Raw genomic sequence first — 16209 nt, 5'->3', positions numbered from 1 at the left:
AAAAAAAAAAAAAAAAAAAAAGAGTACAATTAGTGAATAGTAGCCACCATTTTTCAAACCATTCCCATCATTTCATTTATTTAAAAATTCAACTTTGTGAGCCAACTACCTGTCTCTGAAAATTCTAATAATGAAATATGTGGTTTGATCAGGAAAGTTTACACAAATTCAGTCACTTTAATATGCAGCTCATCCATTCAATTATACAGAAGACCTACAGAGGAGCTCAGCATGACAGTAAATTATAAAATGAGATGAACCACAAATACATGTTTATTGAAATGATTATACATCCTCTCCCTTACATGCAGATTTCCACCAACACCACTAGAATAATCAGAGTATTTCTGTTCTTTTGACAATAAACGATCATCTGCCAAAATATGATAATATTACACAACACATGCAAGGAAACAAAACAATTACAGATTAGTTACATGCTGTTAATTACTTATCTCTGCATTAAAACAACACACCACAGCAGGTGGCAGAGGGGCAAGTGGAAATTCTACTATCTTCTCTCCAATAATCAGTAGGACTCCTTTGTAATGGGGGAGAACAGCCTTCGGAGTCACTATTAACTTATGTCACAATGCCAACACATACTAGCTGTGATAGTGTAGTAAATTAAGGCCCATTGAGTTTTCTAGGCTGTGCTATCTTAAAAAGATTATATTAAGCAGTAATAACACATATCTTGACTGTCAACATTAAATTTTGATGTTAAAACAAACCAACACACAGAAAAAAATACTATATGTTTACATTATTTTTGGAAAGGCCATTTTAACATGCAAAATATTATAAAGATCCAATTTAATAATAAATGAGCATTCTTCAAAGAGAGGAGGAGGTGAAAGATTCTTAGCAATGGCACTAATATGTAATTATTTCATTTTTCTGTGTTATTTTTCTACATGTTAGTACTGTTGAAAACTTGGCCATAAGCAGCATTTACCTACCAGTGAATCTGCTGCCTGTAAATCAATGTTTAGAAAGCACAGACAAAATTACTTTTTTTCCCTTCATTTATAAAATAGAAATGCTGCCAGTTGCTCTAATATTGACATTGAAATGAAATGAGATGAGATAATGGATGTAACATAACTCTAGAAAGAACATAGTAGGTGCTCAAAAATGTGAATTAATCTATTATTCCCTTCCTTGAATTTATACAATTATGGAAGAAAGCAAAGAACATATCCCAGTGTATAATTCCTTTACTACTTATTTGTTGTATACATTTGAGAAAATATATGCATGAATCTGTAATAGACTAAATTATGACCCCCAAAGATATAAGGCCCTAATCTCTGGAACCTATAAATGCCATCTCCAATAGAAAAATGGTTGTTGAAGATGTGATTGAGTCTTTGCAGATGTGATTTGGTTAAGTATCTTGCTATGTGGAGATTATTTTGGCTTATCCAGGTGGATATTTTATCCAGAAAAGATCACGTAAAGATGAAACACAGAGAGATTTGAAGATGCTCGCCTTGAAGACTGGAAGGAAGTGGCTACGAACTAAGAAATGCTGGAAACTGCCAGAGTTGAACAAAGTAAGGGATAGGTTCTCACTTGCAGCATCCCAAGGAAAGGCAACGTTGTCTACACCTTGAATTTGGCCCAGTGATACTGATTTCAGACTTCTGGCCTTCAAAGCTGAGCAAAAACAAAATTTTATTGTTTGACCCTGTGACTCCAGGAAAGTGACAGTCCCTCCCTGAACTCTCTTATTTGTAAAGTGAGCTCAATTTGTTGAAATCCCATGTCTTTAGAGCTTGAAAATGATGTAATTTTATCCAACAAATATCACTGAGTGCTAAGGTAAGGACATTTATTGGTAGGTGCTGAAGTGAATATGAAGATTCTTGTAGCCCATGTTCTCAAATTTCTTTAATATACTTTAAGTAGAGGAATCTCATACAAGTAGCTGAGCAAATAAAGCCTCACAGAAGTAAATAAAGTAGATGATGATGCCAGCTCTAATACTTGAATGAATCACGTATCTGGAGGTCAGAGGGGAAGGAGCCAGTATGTGTCCTGGGAATTGTATTAATCTGTGTATTTGCACATTTGTGCATTTCAAAATTACCTTAAATATTGCCAACTTTTTGCTTCACTTTTATTTCTCCAAATGAATAAGAATACTATTATAAAATATGCATTAGAATTCAGCTAAGATCATAAACACAATCATATCATTGCATGCTCTTAATCTATATGTTATAGGATGGTAAATGTGAGGAATAGTACTTGATGAAAAAAACAGCCACTTTGTCCAGACTTCAGAAACTATCAAGTCTGTAATATATGGAGGTGAGATTGCCTCTTCTTAAAAAAAAACAAAACACAGAAGCTAAAATGTTATATATGAAGCCAAGATTTTTAGATTTTCTGAAGCCATTTATACATTTCATCCCAGAGTCATGAGGCTATGTGGCCTCTGTGACCAATACAGCAGAAAATAAATGTCTTAGTATATTTCTGGAAAATCAAATATCTGCAAATAATTCAGCTGAGCCTGAAAATGCCACACAATGAAGATGGAATAATAGCAGATAAGTACTTCACAAGTTATTGCCAAATCCAATTTTAATTTGAAAAAAAAAAGATAGCAAAACTTTCTCTTCTCTGCTGTTGGACATATTTTCCTACTCATTCTCTCCTCTTATTGTCCCTAGACAATGCCAGATTGTTAAATTGACTCCCTCTGGTCAGAAATGTGTAAGCAAGTATAACACAGGAAACTGAGCATGAAGTCCCAGTGCTAATTAAATGCTATTGTTGCTTTTCATTTTCCTCAGTACATTTTTTAAAAAATTAAATGTTTTACTTCTAAGTGTTGGAAACATTGCAAAAAAGCATTTAAATTGAACATTAAGTCTCAATCCCTTAGTTTAATTCTTGCTACACTATTAAACAATATGAAATGCATTTATGAGCAGAGGGAAAATGGGTTGGAGCAGGCACATTCTTTTATTTTTCTCTCTGTAACTTCAATGTTATCATTTAAACGATGTTGTCACAACTATCCACCCATTTTAAGTAACTTGAACATATCTCAAAGTGAAAAACTGAACATTCCTTTAAGTTTTTGTTGATCCATTTAAAGTTTTCTACAGCTACTAAAGAGAATTACAGTTAATATCATATTCTAAATGGCCCTGCCAGGCTTCCAGTTCCACACACACATAGTATGTAGAACTCAGGAATATAATTAAGACTAAACTTGTCTCTAATACCAACCCAGAAACCTTCACATGGCTCATGTCAAGCATATTTATTTTTGAGTTGAAGCTAATAATAATGACCATAATGTACTGAAATAAGTTAACAAACTTACCACTTTCTAATTTATCAAAAATTAATCTGGGCAAATTTAGGCAAATCAAGAAGTTTCCATAACTCCAACCAGTTTTTCCATTTTCTTTCTATAGGTCAGATGAAGAAAGCAGAATGTGTCTCTTTCTATTGGAAAGAGAACAGGAGGGTTTTTCTCTGCTAAGATTATCCATACTCAGGGCAACAGAGCTTGGGACAATGATGATCATCATGTAGGTGGAAATTTGGCTAGGAAAGCAGGACTCTGTATCCAGAAAACAGTCACAGGCCAGCACTGTTCAAGGCACATGGAATTGGAAAGTTGTGTCCTGTTTGTTGCCCTCCTATGCACACTCCACACAACTCTCTGGGTGACCACTATGAAACACAAATCTTGTCATACTCTTCATTTGCTTAACACCCTTCAATGTCACTCTTCCATCCCTCTTAATAATCAATGCAGGTTTTATATACAATGTGTAGTATAAAAAATAAAACTAATATATCCAACTCAATATTATGTTCCATTTTTAAATAAATTTATATAAAAATGAGACTTTTACAATGTTGCATAAATTAGAGACAGTACAAGACATGGCAAAAAAATGGTGGAATGTACCTGAGTAAAATAGAAAAACATTGGTCTAGAATACAGTCCAAATTCCTCAGTGGAGAAGATTTTCCATCCAGTTCCCTACCCTTCTGGCATTATGTTTTTTTAGGACTCCATTCCCTGTCCCCTGTATTCTACAAACTTAGCATACCTCTCGGAATTTTCTGAACCTGCTAGACCATTTATTTCTTTCTGATCTCTCTGTAAGCTGAGTCCTTTGGAATGCTGTCTCACCGGAACTTTGATCTCTCTCTCTCTCTCTCTCTCTCTCTCTCTCTCCCCCCCCCTCCCCTTCTGTCTCCTTTGGGATGGTACTTGCACTAAAGCCCATTTTGCATACAATTTCTCATATTTTAATACTTGGTTTAAGTATTAGTTCTAATAGGATGACTTTCCATCCTCCACATTTCCCCATCCTATAACGCTGAACAATTCTCCTGTACTTCCATGTGTGCTCTGGCGATTCTTGTCATAGTGTTGCTATTTCACTGAACTCTTTTTACATTCATCACCTCTGCTACACCGTATCCGAAAACTGAGCATTATTAATGATACATAATTTCAGCCAATTGTGTTGAACAAATTAACTGTGTCCACTGCTAATTAGTAACCCATGAAATGCTTCTATTTTCCAACTAATAAGAACATTGTTAGATTTTTATCATTCTTGTGTTATTTTTGAAGGAAGAGTGGGCCACTTATTTTGACAATGTACACCCAGTGCATAGAATAATATTAAGTGATATTGTTTAGTTAATAATTTAATCTTTTTGACATATATCTACACATTTTTTGATACTCTTCCTTTTAAAAAGTGGAACTTTAAATCCCCTCTCTTGAATATGAACTAAGCTCTCTTTTAAGGAATAGAATGCAGTAGTATAGAATGTATGTTCCTTCCAAGACTAGGCTATAAAAAGACTATGAATACTATGTTTGTTGTTCTCTTCTCCCATGGATCTCTCGCTTGAGGACAAGACATACCATCAGAACCATGTGCCAAAGAAGTCAAATCATCTGCTAATAGCCATGATGTGAATCTGGAAGTGGGTCCTCCAGACCTAGTGAAGCTTAAAATTATTGCACATCAGTGGACACCCAAGTTGAAGCTATGGGCAAATCTCAGAGCCAAAATGAAACACATAAGCTACATCTGTTCCCAGATTTTTCACCCATAAAAGTTTAGAGTAATAAATATATATTGTTTTAAGCCTCTAATTTTAAAGAGAATTGTTACACATAAATAGATAATATTAGACGTTTGATCTTGAGCACATTGCTCAATCTTGTTCAAATTGAGTTTCCTTGCATGTAAAATTAAAATAACAGTTATAGGATTATCTTGATAATAAAGGAACCTATGTGACTTATCCAATGAAGTGCTCAGAATATATAGATAGAATAGATATTTTCCCCCATCTCAAATGCCATGTGACTTCTTCTTTTTAAATATGGTTGTTATGAATTAAAGACCCATATGAATATTGTACTGTGCTGGGCATTATACAAAATGAGGATAGCTGAGACTCTTGCAGTACCATCCTCATTAACAATTTGATTTTGTTTCTCATATAACTAGTCTATTGGCAAATAATGTCTCTTATGGTAAAAGCATAAAAACAGTGTTTTTTCATATATCCTTTTATTTTTATTTTTATTTTTTATTTTGAGACAAAGTCTTGCTCTGTCTCCCAGGCTGGAGTGCAGTGTCGTATGGCATGATCTCTGCTCACTGCAACCTCTGCCTCCCAGACTCAAGCAATTCTCCTGTCTTGGCCTCCTAAGTAACTGAGATTACAGGTACCCACCACCATGCCTGGCTAATTTTTGTATTTTTAGTAGTGATGGGGTTTCACCATGTTGGCCAGGCTAGTTTTGAACTCCTGACCTCAAATGATCCACCTGCCTTGGCCTCCCATAGTGCTGGGATTACAGGTGTGAGTCACCACACTCGGCCTTCATATATACATTTTGAAAATTTTCACAACCTTATTACATAAATGGCCATGCATGTAGTAGTAACATAGTAGACAAAGATTTCAGGGATGACTCCTACCTACCCATAATCAAAATGCTTAGCGAAGTCTATAATCTTCACCAGAAAACCCACAGTTAAGGAGTGTAACAAGCTATATATATATTATGGTATAATAATCATTAGTAAGTGCTTTCTTTTTTTCTAAGACATTTTACATTTTAAGAGGAAAAAGCCTTAACAGATATATATATGATTATTATACTATAATATATTTGTTCCTTTATAGGTCTCAAATTATGGTCCACAAACACCCTGCCCCTTAATCATCATGTGTGTGTTTGTAGGGGATATTCTTTGTTAAAAATAAAAATTCCAGTTGGCCTGACCTTGAGAAAGGTCAGTTTAAAATTAAAACTGTTATTTTAATTTTACATGTGCAGAAAATGGATCCCTCATACACTGTTCATGGGGATGTAAAATGAAGCAACTGCCATGCAAGATAGTCTGGCAGTTCCTCAAAAAGGTTAAACAATCATGATTTGACCCAGCAATTCTCCAAGGTAAATATATATATATATACACACAAAAACTTGTCCATGAATGTTCACAGCAGTGATATTCATAATAGCCAAAAAGTGAAAGCAATCCAAATGTCCATCCATTGGTGAATGGATAAATAATACAATACTATCTGTACGGTTCCCAAGTTCCCCTGCTTTCTGTGCCCTGACCAAGTCTCAGAGTGCCTTGACCACCCTGTGACCCAGCCAGCTGCAAGTTTTTCCCTGCAGACTTGCAACCAGACACTGGCCTTGCATATTTCCAGGCACTAATAAGGATATCTAGGTTGTTGCCCCAAATACTGAAACTGAACCCTGCCTTTAACCAAATTCCATAAACCCTCATGTAAACTCCATACCCTGACCCCTCACTGGGGATGTATCTAGGTGAAACACCCCCTTCTCTGGCTGTCCGTCATGAGAATTGTTGCAGCCCAGTCTGTAAGTTTCCCTAATAAATGCTTTGAGTTTAGTGCTTAAAAAAAAACAAAACAAAACAAAACAAAATAAAAATAATAAAATTTCCTGGGATCCACATAATTCTTACATTCATTTATAATTTTTTGTCAATGGCTGAGAAAATCATAGTGAAAAAAACACCTTTCTGCTTACATACATTTGAGAACATTGATTTACACTGCCACTTAATCTTATCAGCATATGAACATCTCAATGATGTTCCTCAGGTAACATAACTCTTCAGCCATAAATAAGAACTACTCATGTAGACCTTGTAACCTGACTCATTTTGCTCATTTGCATTATTCACTGGGTTCTGGAATGTATTTGACATTGTACCCTCTCAACTTAGAACACAACCTGTGCTGAAATGTACAGGGTCTTGAAAGTAGAAACACAGACACTGTAAGCTTTTATCGGAAGGGAGCAGTCAGAGAGAAAGCTTCCAATTAGTAATTAAGTTACTAAAAGGATCTAGACTGGTTTTGTGGAAATTACTGATGAGTAAAATACCAGAGAGTGGAAAGAACACTGAAAGAGAAAATTGAGTGACGTGAAACTGTAAAAATAAACAAACGAATAAACAACTTCATGATTTATAGTGAGTCCTACTTTGTGCAAGAAATGCAAACACTTTGTCACTTAAAACAATGGCAGAAAACAAAACTTTTCATGTATTTCCTAATAAGAAACCCATTTGGTGACATTTCTTTCTAAAAATTCCAGGAAAATAGGCCATAAAGCCAATATATTATCCCTAAGTCAAACATTAACAGTCTCACATTGTCGTCCTAAGTATAGACTCCTTGGCTTGCCATACAATGCCTCCACAACATAGCATCAATCTCTTTTCCCAGAATCCCATTCACGATGCTCCCTGATGCAACCAATATTCTAAGCTATATTGAGTTCATTCTTTCTACATCTTAAATTTTCGGGCTCTGTACGTTTGTTCACTCTGTCAATGATGTATTTATTTTTCAAAATGCAGATCAAATGTGAAATCCTACTCGGCAATTTGATGACTCTGTATTTCTCTCCTCTTGGAAAGAAATCTATCAGCCTCTGAAACTCTGGAGCACTTGTTTAGATTTCTGTTTAACTGTATTGTTCTACCTTGCATTATCTGTGCATATGTTTAAATATCTAATAAAATTAAGACAGTATTTCTAGGTAATTCTATTTTCCCCCATCCCCTTTGGCAACTAGAACAAGGAGCAGTCTGAAATAATGAAATTGTGTTTATATCCTGCTATATATCTGTTAGCTGCAGCCTGGTTCCTTTACAAAGAGCATTTTTTTTTGTTTTTTTAGTACTCTTCCAAATTTGTCACCTGCATTAAAGATCTGGTTTTGAATTTAACTTATGTTCTTTCTCATAGCTAGGCAAGGAAGAGCCAAAATATTCTGCCAAAGTCCTTGAATAAAAACTTCATGTCTTCACCACACTGGCTGGGTGTGGTGGTCACACCTGTAATCTCAGCACTTTGTAAGGCCAAGGAGGGCAGATTACCTGAGGTCAGAAGTTTGAAACCAGTCTGGCCAACATGGCAAAAAATCTCTACTAAAAATACAAAAATTAGTTGGGGTGGTGCTGGGTGCTGTAATCCTAGCTACTCTAGTGGCTGAGGCAGGAGAATGGCTTTAATCCAGGAGGCAGAGGTTGCAGTGAGCCGAGATCGTACCACTGAACTCCAGTTTGGACAACAGAGTGAAACTTCACCTCAGCAAAAGAAAAAAAAAATTGTTCAAAAACACACAGGAAAGTTTCATATTATAAAAATATCCTGTTTTCATTTCAAAGCAAAACTTTCTCTTTCTTTAGTATAATGTCTCTAAATTACTGGTTTTATTACAAGAGAGAATAATATAGAATAATGTCCACACTTTTCCATATTTAACAGCTTTCTATCATAGTTGTGATAATGGGCAGTTTGCTGAGCTAGCTGGTCACCCACTTATCTCTATAAGAGCTCACCTTCGCAAATCTCTGAAAAACTGGTTGGGGCTCTCAAGTGGAACCTTAACCTTCTTATTCATAACCAAAGAATACTTGCTTTCTGACACTTGAAGGTGGAATGTTCAGATAATGGATATTACATACAAATAGTAAGTCTCACAGTGGCATTAACATTTTTATAATACTTATGTCTGTTTTACATTGTGTTATTCAGTCCTTTATAAATGTGTCTTCCCTCTTGAAAGATACTTATTGGCACTTGAATACAAAATAGTTTTATTCAGTGTTAGAACAGCTCAGAGGAGTGAGTAGCTCCCTTCTTTAGGCAGGTCGTCCTGTGGAGTGTTCAGCTCTCTGCAGAGAGGAGACCCTGGAGGGGAGAGCTCCTCTCTGCAGAGAGGTTGCAGAGACATTTCTGCAGTTCTCTGAAGCTCTCGGCCAAGGGTGGCTCCTTCCTGCTCACTGGTTGTCTATGCAGCTCTCAGCAGAGAGGGCTTCCTCTTCTGGTTGTCCCCTGACCTGGTTTTGCTGAGGCCGGGACTTTTATGGACCTCAGACGAAGGGACGTGCATGCTGATTGGTCCATGGGCAGCCATGGCCAGGCTGGAAGAGGCAACAGGAGTTCCCACTCCAGTCTGTGGGACTAGCAAGCCCAGCGCCCCAGTCTTCAGGGCCCTCCCTGGCCTGAGGGTGGGCCCTTACTGGGGTCACCGCCCCTGTCCCCTTCTGCCTGGACTTTTCCTGCCTCCTGCTGCTATTCATAGCCCCCGAGGGATTGCCCCTAACCCTGCTCAGAGATCAGAGTGGGTGCTGGGAGTAGACAGAGGCCAGGCAGTGGGAGCAGATACTCTTGAAGCTGCAGACACTGGAGTCCTTTCTGGGGCAACTGAGGGTGCAGGCTGCAGAGATGCCCCGGTCCTGTGCCTGGGAGGGCAGCGACAATTGCACCCAGGATCTCCTGCCCTGCCAACTTAGAAGAGGCAGGGATTCCACTTGTCCCACTCCTGCCTGCTTCCTGGGGCTGGAGGCCGAGGCCTGCAGCCGCTGGTCCGCTGCTGTAGCTGTACTCAGCAGGGCAGATCCTGCCTGTTCCTGGCTCCCACCTGGAGGCTCCCATCCACAATGCAGTTTAAGTGGCTATAGCCCCTCCCAGGAGGGTTGGGGTCCTGCCTGCTCTAATACAGCAGCTGTGGTTTGGGCAGGGCTGCAGCAGCATAGAGAGCTCCCTTCCCAATTCAGGAGCAGAGCTCCCTTCCCAATTCAGGAGCAGAGCTCCCTTCCCAATTCAGGAGCAGAGCTCCCTTCCCAATTCAGGAGCAGAGCTCCCTTCCCAATTCAGGAGCAGGGCTCCCACTGGCTCCATGGAGTATGCAGTTCCAGCCATGCTTTCCTGCTGCAGCTGGAATGAGGGCAGTAGCCACTGCAATCATTGCCATGGACTTTTGCAATTCTGGGCGCAGGAAATTCTCCCTAAACCTCCCAGGATTTCCAGACTGACACATAGAGTGGCATGGATTCTGGTCAGAGCACATGCTCAGGCCTATGTGGAGCTTCATGGGCCTTGGATCCCTGAGCACCTTGGCACCAGCTGCTGTCTCCCTATCTTATCCTGGGGGCATGTGAGGCCACAATTTCTCACATGCCCCCAGGATAGGGACCGCCTATCCTGAGTGGCTGTACTGCAGGACTTACCTCTGCTGCACTACAAAAGTCAACAAATCTGGGACTCCAGGGCAGCCACTCATCCTCAGCAAGCACTCTGGCTGTTCATGACTCTACATTTCTCTGAGACAGAGCTCCCAGAAGTAACAGACAGGCTTGCAGCATTTGCTACTGCTGTGGCTCTTGCCCCTGCTGCCCTGAGGCAAGGGCAGGAGCCAAGAATCCAAGAACTGTTGGAGGCCTCCAGCAAGTCACAGGTGCTGCATGGAAAAACAGCCAAACTGTTTTCCACATGGGTCCTTGGCCCTGCTACTTCTCACTGGGCAGGGCCTCGCAGCCTGGGCCCCCAGCACAGCTACCTTACCCCGCCTAATCACTTCAGTTGATGGCCGCTTTGCATTTACCTGGGATGAAGCTCCCAGAGACAACCAATAGGCCCTCTGGCATTGCCACTCAGCAGTACCTTCCCAGGCTCTCCACAAGCTAGAGAGGGAACAAAGACCTTGATTGCTTTTCTTACACCTCATGCACAACACCACAGCCTCCCTATGGAAAAGAGACCAAACTGTCTTCACTGTGCTGTTCCTTCTCCCTCCCCTGACCCTCCTCAGCTCTTCACTAGGCAGGGCCCTCTGGCTTGGGCTTCACCAGTACAGCTGCCCCACCCACAGTTGATCATCCTGATTGGCAGCAGCTCTGTGTTTCTCTGGGTGGAGCTCTCAGAGGCAACTGACAGCCCCTCTGCCACTGCCACTGCAGCAGTACCTGCCTTTGCTGCCCACGAGATAGCTATTTTATGAAATAACAAAACTGATCCTCTGGAGCTACAAATTCACTACAGAAATTTCATAATAAAATCAGAAATATTAACAGCAGAATAACCAAGCTGAGGGAAGAATCTCTGAGCTTGAATGCTGGTTCTTCAAATCAACTCAGTCAAAAAAAAAAAGAATTTTTAAAAATAAACAAAATTTCCAAGATACATAGGATTATATAAAGAGAAGAAATCTATGCCTCAGTGGCATTACCTGAGAGAGAAGGAGAGAAAATAAACAGGTTGCAATATATTTGAGAATATAGCTCATGGAAATTTCTCCAATCTTGCCAGAGAGCCTGACATACAAATCAAAATAACTCAGAGAACCCCAGTGAAATACTATACAACCATTGCCAAGCTACCAAAAAAAAAAAAATCTTAAAGGCATCTAGAAAGCATGATCAAGTCTCATACAGATGGAATTTAATCAGGCTAGCAGGAGACCTCTCAGCAGAAATCTTAAAAATCAGAAAAGATTGAGGGCATATTTTCAGCATTGTCAAATAAAAGAAATTCCAAATGAGAGTTTCATATCCTGACAAACTAAGCTTCATAAGTGAAGGAGAAGTAAAATCCATCTCCACAAGCAAACACTAAAGAAATGCATAAAGACTAGCCTTACAAGAGGCCATTAAGGGAGTGTTAAACATGGAACCAAAAGAATGGCACCTGCTACCAAAAATACACTTAAGCGCATAGCTCACTGTCGCTTCAAAAAAATCACAAAATGAAGTCTACACAAAAACCACCTAATAACATGATAATAGGATCAAAATCTTATGTGTCATTACTAACTCGGAATGCAAATGGGCTAAGCATCCACTTAAAAGAGACAAAGTGGCAAACAGACAAAACCCAACCATCTGCTGTCTTCAAGAGAGCCTTCTTACATGTAATGGAACATACAAGCTCAAAGTAAAGGGATGGAGTAAGAGCTACCAAGAAAGTGGAAAACGTAAAAGAGCAGGAGTTGCCATTCTTATATCTGATAAACAGTAGGACAAAGAAAGACATTACATAATGATAAAGGGTTTAATCTAACAAAAGAACTTAAGTATCCTAAATATATACACACCCAACATTAGAGTACCCAGATTCGTAAAATAAGTTCTTGACCTATTAAAAGACTTAGAGAACCACGCAATAATAGTGAGAGGCTTCAACTCCACACTGACACTGTTATACAGATTATAAGGGCATAAAACTAACAAAAAAATTCTGAACATAAACTTGAGACTTGACTAACTGAATCTCATAGACATCTACAGAACACTCCACTGAATAACCACAGGATATACCTTCTTCTCTTCTACACATGGAACATATTGAAAGTTCAACCACATGCTTGGCCATAACATACATCTTAATAATTTTTTAAAAAATCATACCACAAACACTCTCAGATCACAGTAAAATAAAAATAGAAATCAGTATCAAGAAGATATCTCAAAACTACAGAAATTCATGAAAATTAAACAACTTGCCTCTGAGTAACTTGTGAGTTATAATTGAAATTAAGACAAATTTTTTTAAAAGAAAACCTTTGAAATTAATGAAAATAGAGAAACAACCCATCAAAGTCACAATGCAGTATTATGAGGAAGGGTTATAGTGTTATATGCCTTCCTCAAGAAATAAGAAAAATCTCAAATTAACAATCTAAAATTACACCTAAAGGAACTAGAAAACTCAAGAATAAACCATTTCTCAAGCCAGAAGAAGAAGAGAAATAACTAAAATTAGAAAACTTAATGAAATTGAGATGTATCAATAGATACAAATATCAATGAAACCAAGTGTTGGTTCTTTGAAAAAATAAGATTGAGAGATCACTAGCTAGATTAACAAAGAAGAAAATAGTGGAGATCCAAATAAGTACAAACAGAAATGATAAAGATATCATTACAATTGATCTCATGGAAATATAAAAGATCCTTAGAGAATATTATAAACAACTCTATGCACACAAATTAGAAACTCTAGAGAAATAGATAAATTCTTGAAAACACACAATCTCCCAAGATTGAATCAGGAAGAGACTAAAACCCTGAATAGACAAATATCAAGCACTGAAATTTAATCAGTAATAAAACAAATACAACAACAAAACAGAAAAAAAACGTGCTAACCAAAAGAAAGCCCTGGACCAGGTGCATTCACAGCTCAAATCTACCAGACATAGAAACAATAACTGGTACCAATCCCACTGAAACTATTCCAAAAAATGGAGGTGGAGGGGCACCTCCCTAACACATTCTTGGAAGCCAGCATCATCCTGATTCCAAAATCTGACAGAGACACACACACACACACACACACACAAAAAACTCTAGTCCAATGCCGTTGATGAACATAGACACAAAAATCCTCAACAAAATACTAGCAAATTGAATCCAGCAGCACATGCAAAAGTTAGTACATGAACCAGTAGGCTTTATTCATTGGATGCAAATCTGGTTTAACATATGTAAATCAATAAGTGTGATTGAGTATATGAACAATTAAATATAAAAACTTATAATTATCTCACTCAATATAGAAAAACTTTTGATAAAATCCAACAACCATAATTATAAAAACCCTCAACAAACCGGGCATCGAAGGACTATGCCTCAAAGTAGTATGAGCAATCTATGACAAACCCACAGCCAACTTCATATTGAATGAGAAAAAGCTAGAATCATTCCTCTTGAGAACTGGAACAAGACAATGATTTCTGCTCTCACCACTCATTCATATTCAACATATTACTGGTAGTCCTAGCCAGAGCAATCAGGCAAGAGAAAGAAATCAAAGGCATCCAAGTGGAAAGAGAAGTCAAACTCTTTCACTTCACTGACAATATGATTCTATACCTACAAAATTCTAAGAATCTGCCAAAAGACTACTAGAACTGATGAACATTTTTAGTAAAGTTTCAGCATACAAAATCAATGCACAAAAGTATGTGGCATTTCTATACATCAATAACATCCAGGCTGAGAGTCGAATCAAGATCACAATTCCATTTACAATAGCCACAAAGGAAAGAAAATATCTGGGAATAGAGTTAACGAAGGAGGTGAAAGATCTCCATGATGAGAACTACAAAAAAATGCTAAAAGTAATCAGAGATGACACGAACAAATGGAAAAACATCTCATGCTCATGGATTGGAAAAATCAATATAATTAAAATGGTCATATTGCCCAAAACAATTTGTAGATTCCATGCTATTCCTATCATACCACCAATGCCATTCTTCACAGAACTAGAAAAAACTATTTTAAAATTCATGTGGAAACAAAAAAGAGCCTGAAGAGCCAAAGCAATCCTAAGCAAAAAGAACAATGCCAGAGGCATCAAACTACCCAACTTCAAACTATACCATGAGGCTACAGTAACCACAACAACATGGTATTGATACAAAAACAGATACACAGAACAATGGAACAGAATATAAAATTCAGCAATAAAGCCTCACGTTTATAACCATCTGATCTTCAAAAGGCCAACAAAAATAAGCAATGCAGAAAATATTCCCTATTTAATAAATGATGTTGTGATAACTGGCTAGCTATATGCAAAAGAATGAAACTCGACTTCTACTTTTCACCATATACAGAAATTAACTTACGATAGATTCAGTATTTAAATGTAAGATCTCAAACTATAAAAATACCAGCAGAAATTTTAGGAAACACCATTCTGACATCAACCTTGGGAAAGAATTGATGACAAAGTCCCCAAAGGTAATTTCAACAAAAACAAAAATTGACAAGTAGAAACTAATTGAACTAAAGAGATTTTGCATATGAAAATAAACTATTAACAAAGTAAAAAGACAACTTACAGAATGGGAGAAAATATTTGCTATGAACCCAAAAAAGGTCTAGTATCCAGAATGTATAAGGAATTAAGCAAAGCAACAAGCAAAAAAAAACAAACAATACCATTAAAAATTGGCAAAGAACAGGAACAGACTTCTCAAAAGAAGACATAGAAGTGGCCAACAAACGTAAAAAAATGCTCATTGCTAATCATCAGAGAAATGCAAATCAAAACCACAATAAGATACCATCTCACACCAGTCAGAATGGCTAATAAAAGGTCAGAAAACAACAGATGCTGGTGAGTCTTCAGAGAAAAGGGACCACTTATACATTGTTGGTTGGAATGTAAATTAGTTCAGCCACTCCACTGTGGAAAGCAGTTTACAGATTACTCCAAGAAGTAAAAGTAGATATACCATTTGACCCAGCAATCTCATTACTGGGTATATACCCAATGGAAAACAGATCATTATACTAAAAAGACACAGACTCATATGTTTATCTTTGCAGTATTCATGACAGCAAAGACATGGAATCAACTCAGGTGACCACCAATGGTGAATTGGCTTTAAAAAGCTTGCTATATATACACCATGGAATACTATATAGCCATACAAATAATGAAAACATGTCTTTTGCAGCAATATGGATAAAACTGGAGACCATAGTCCTAAGTGAATTAACACAGGAACTGAAAACCTAATACCATGTGTTTCTGCTTATAAGTGGGACTAAATATTGAGCACCCACAGGCATAAACATGGGAACAGCAGACATTAAAAACTGCTAGAGGTGGGGGGGGTGGGTTAAAAAAATACCTATTGGGTATATTGCTCACTACCTGAGAGCAATATACCTATGTAACAAACCTGCACATGTACCCCCTGCATCTAAAATAAAAGTTGAAAAAACCTTATATTTAAAAAATATAAGTTATATTGAAAAAATATAAATAGATACAACAAACAGATTTTATGATTAATATAAAACAAAATACAATTGTAACATCACAAACAATAAGGAA

This window comes from Cebus imitator, unplaced genomic scaffold, assembly GCF_001604975.1.
Source record: "Cebus imitator isolate Cc_AM_T3 unplaced genomic scaffold, Cebus_imitator-1.0 Scaffold113, whole genome shotgun sequence".
NCBI lineage: Eukaryota > Metazoa > Chordata > Mammalia > Primates > Cebidae > Cebus > Cebus imitator.
The sequence above is the reverse complement of the archived record's forward strand: the minus strand, read 5'-3'. Positions refer to the sequence as shown.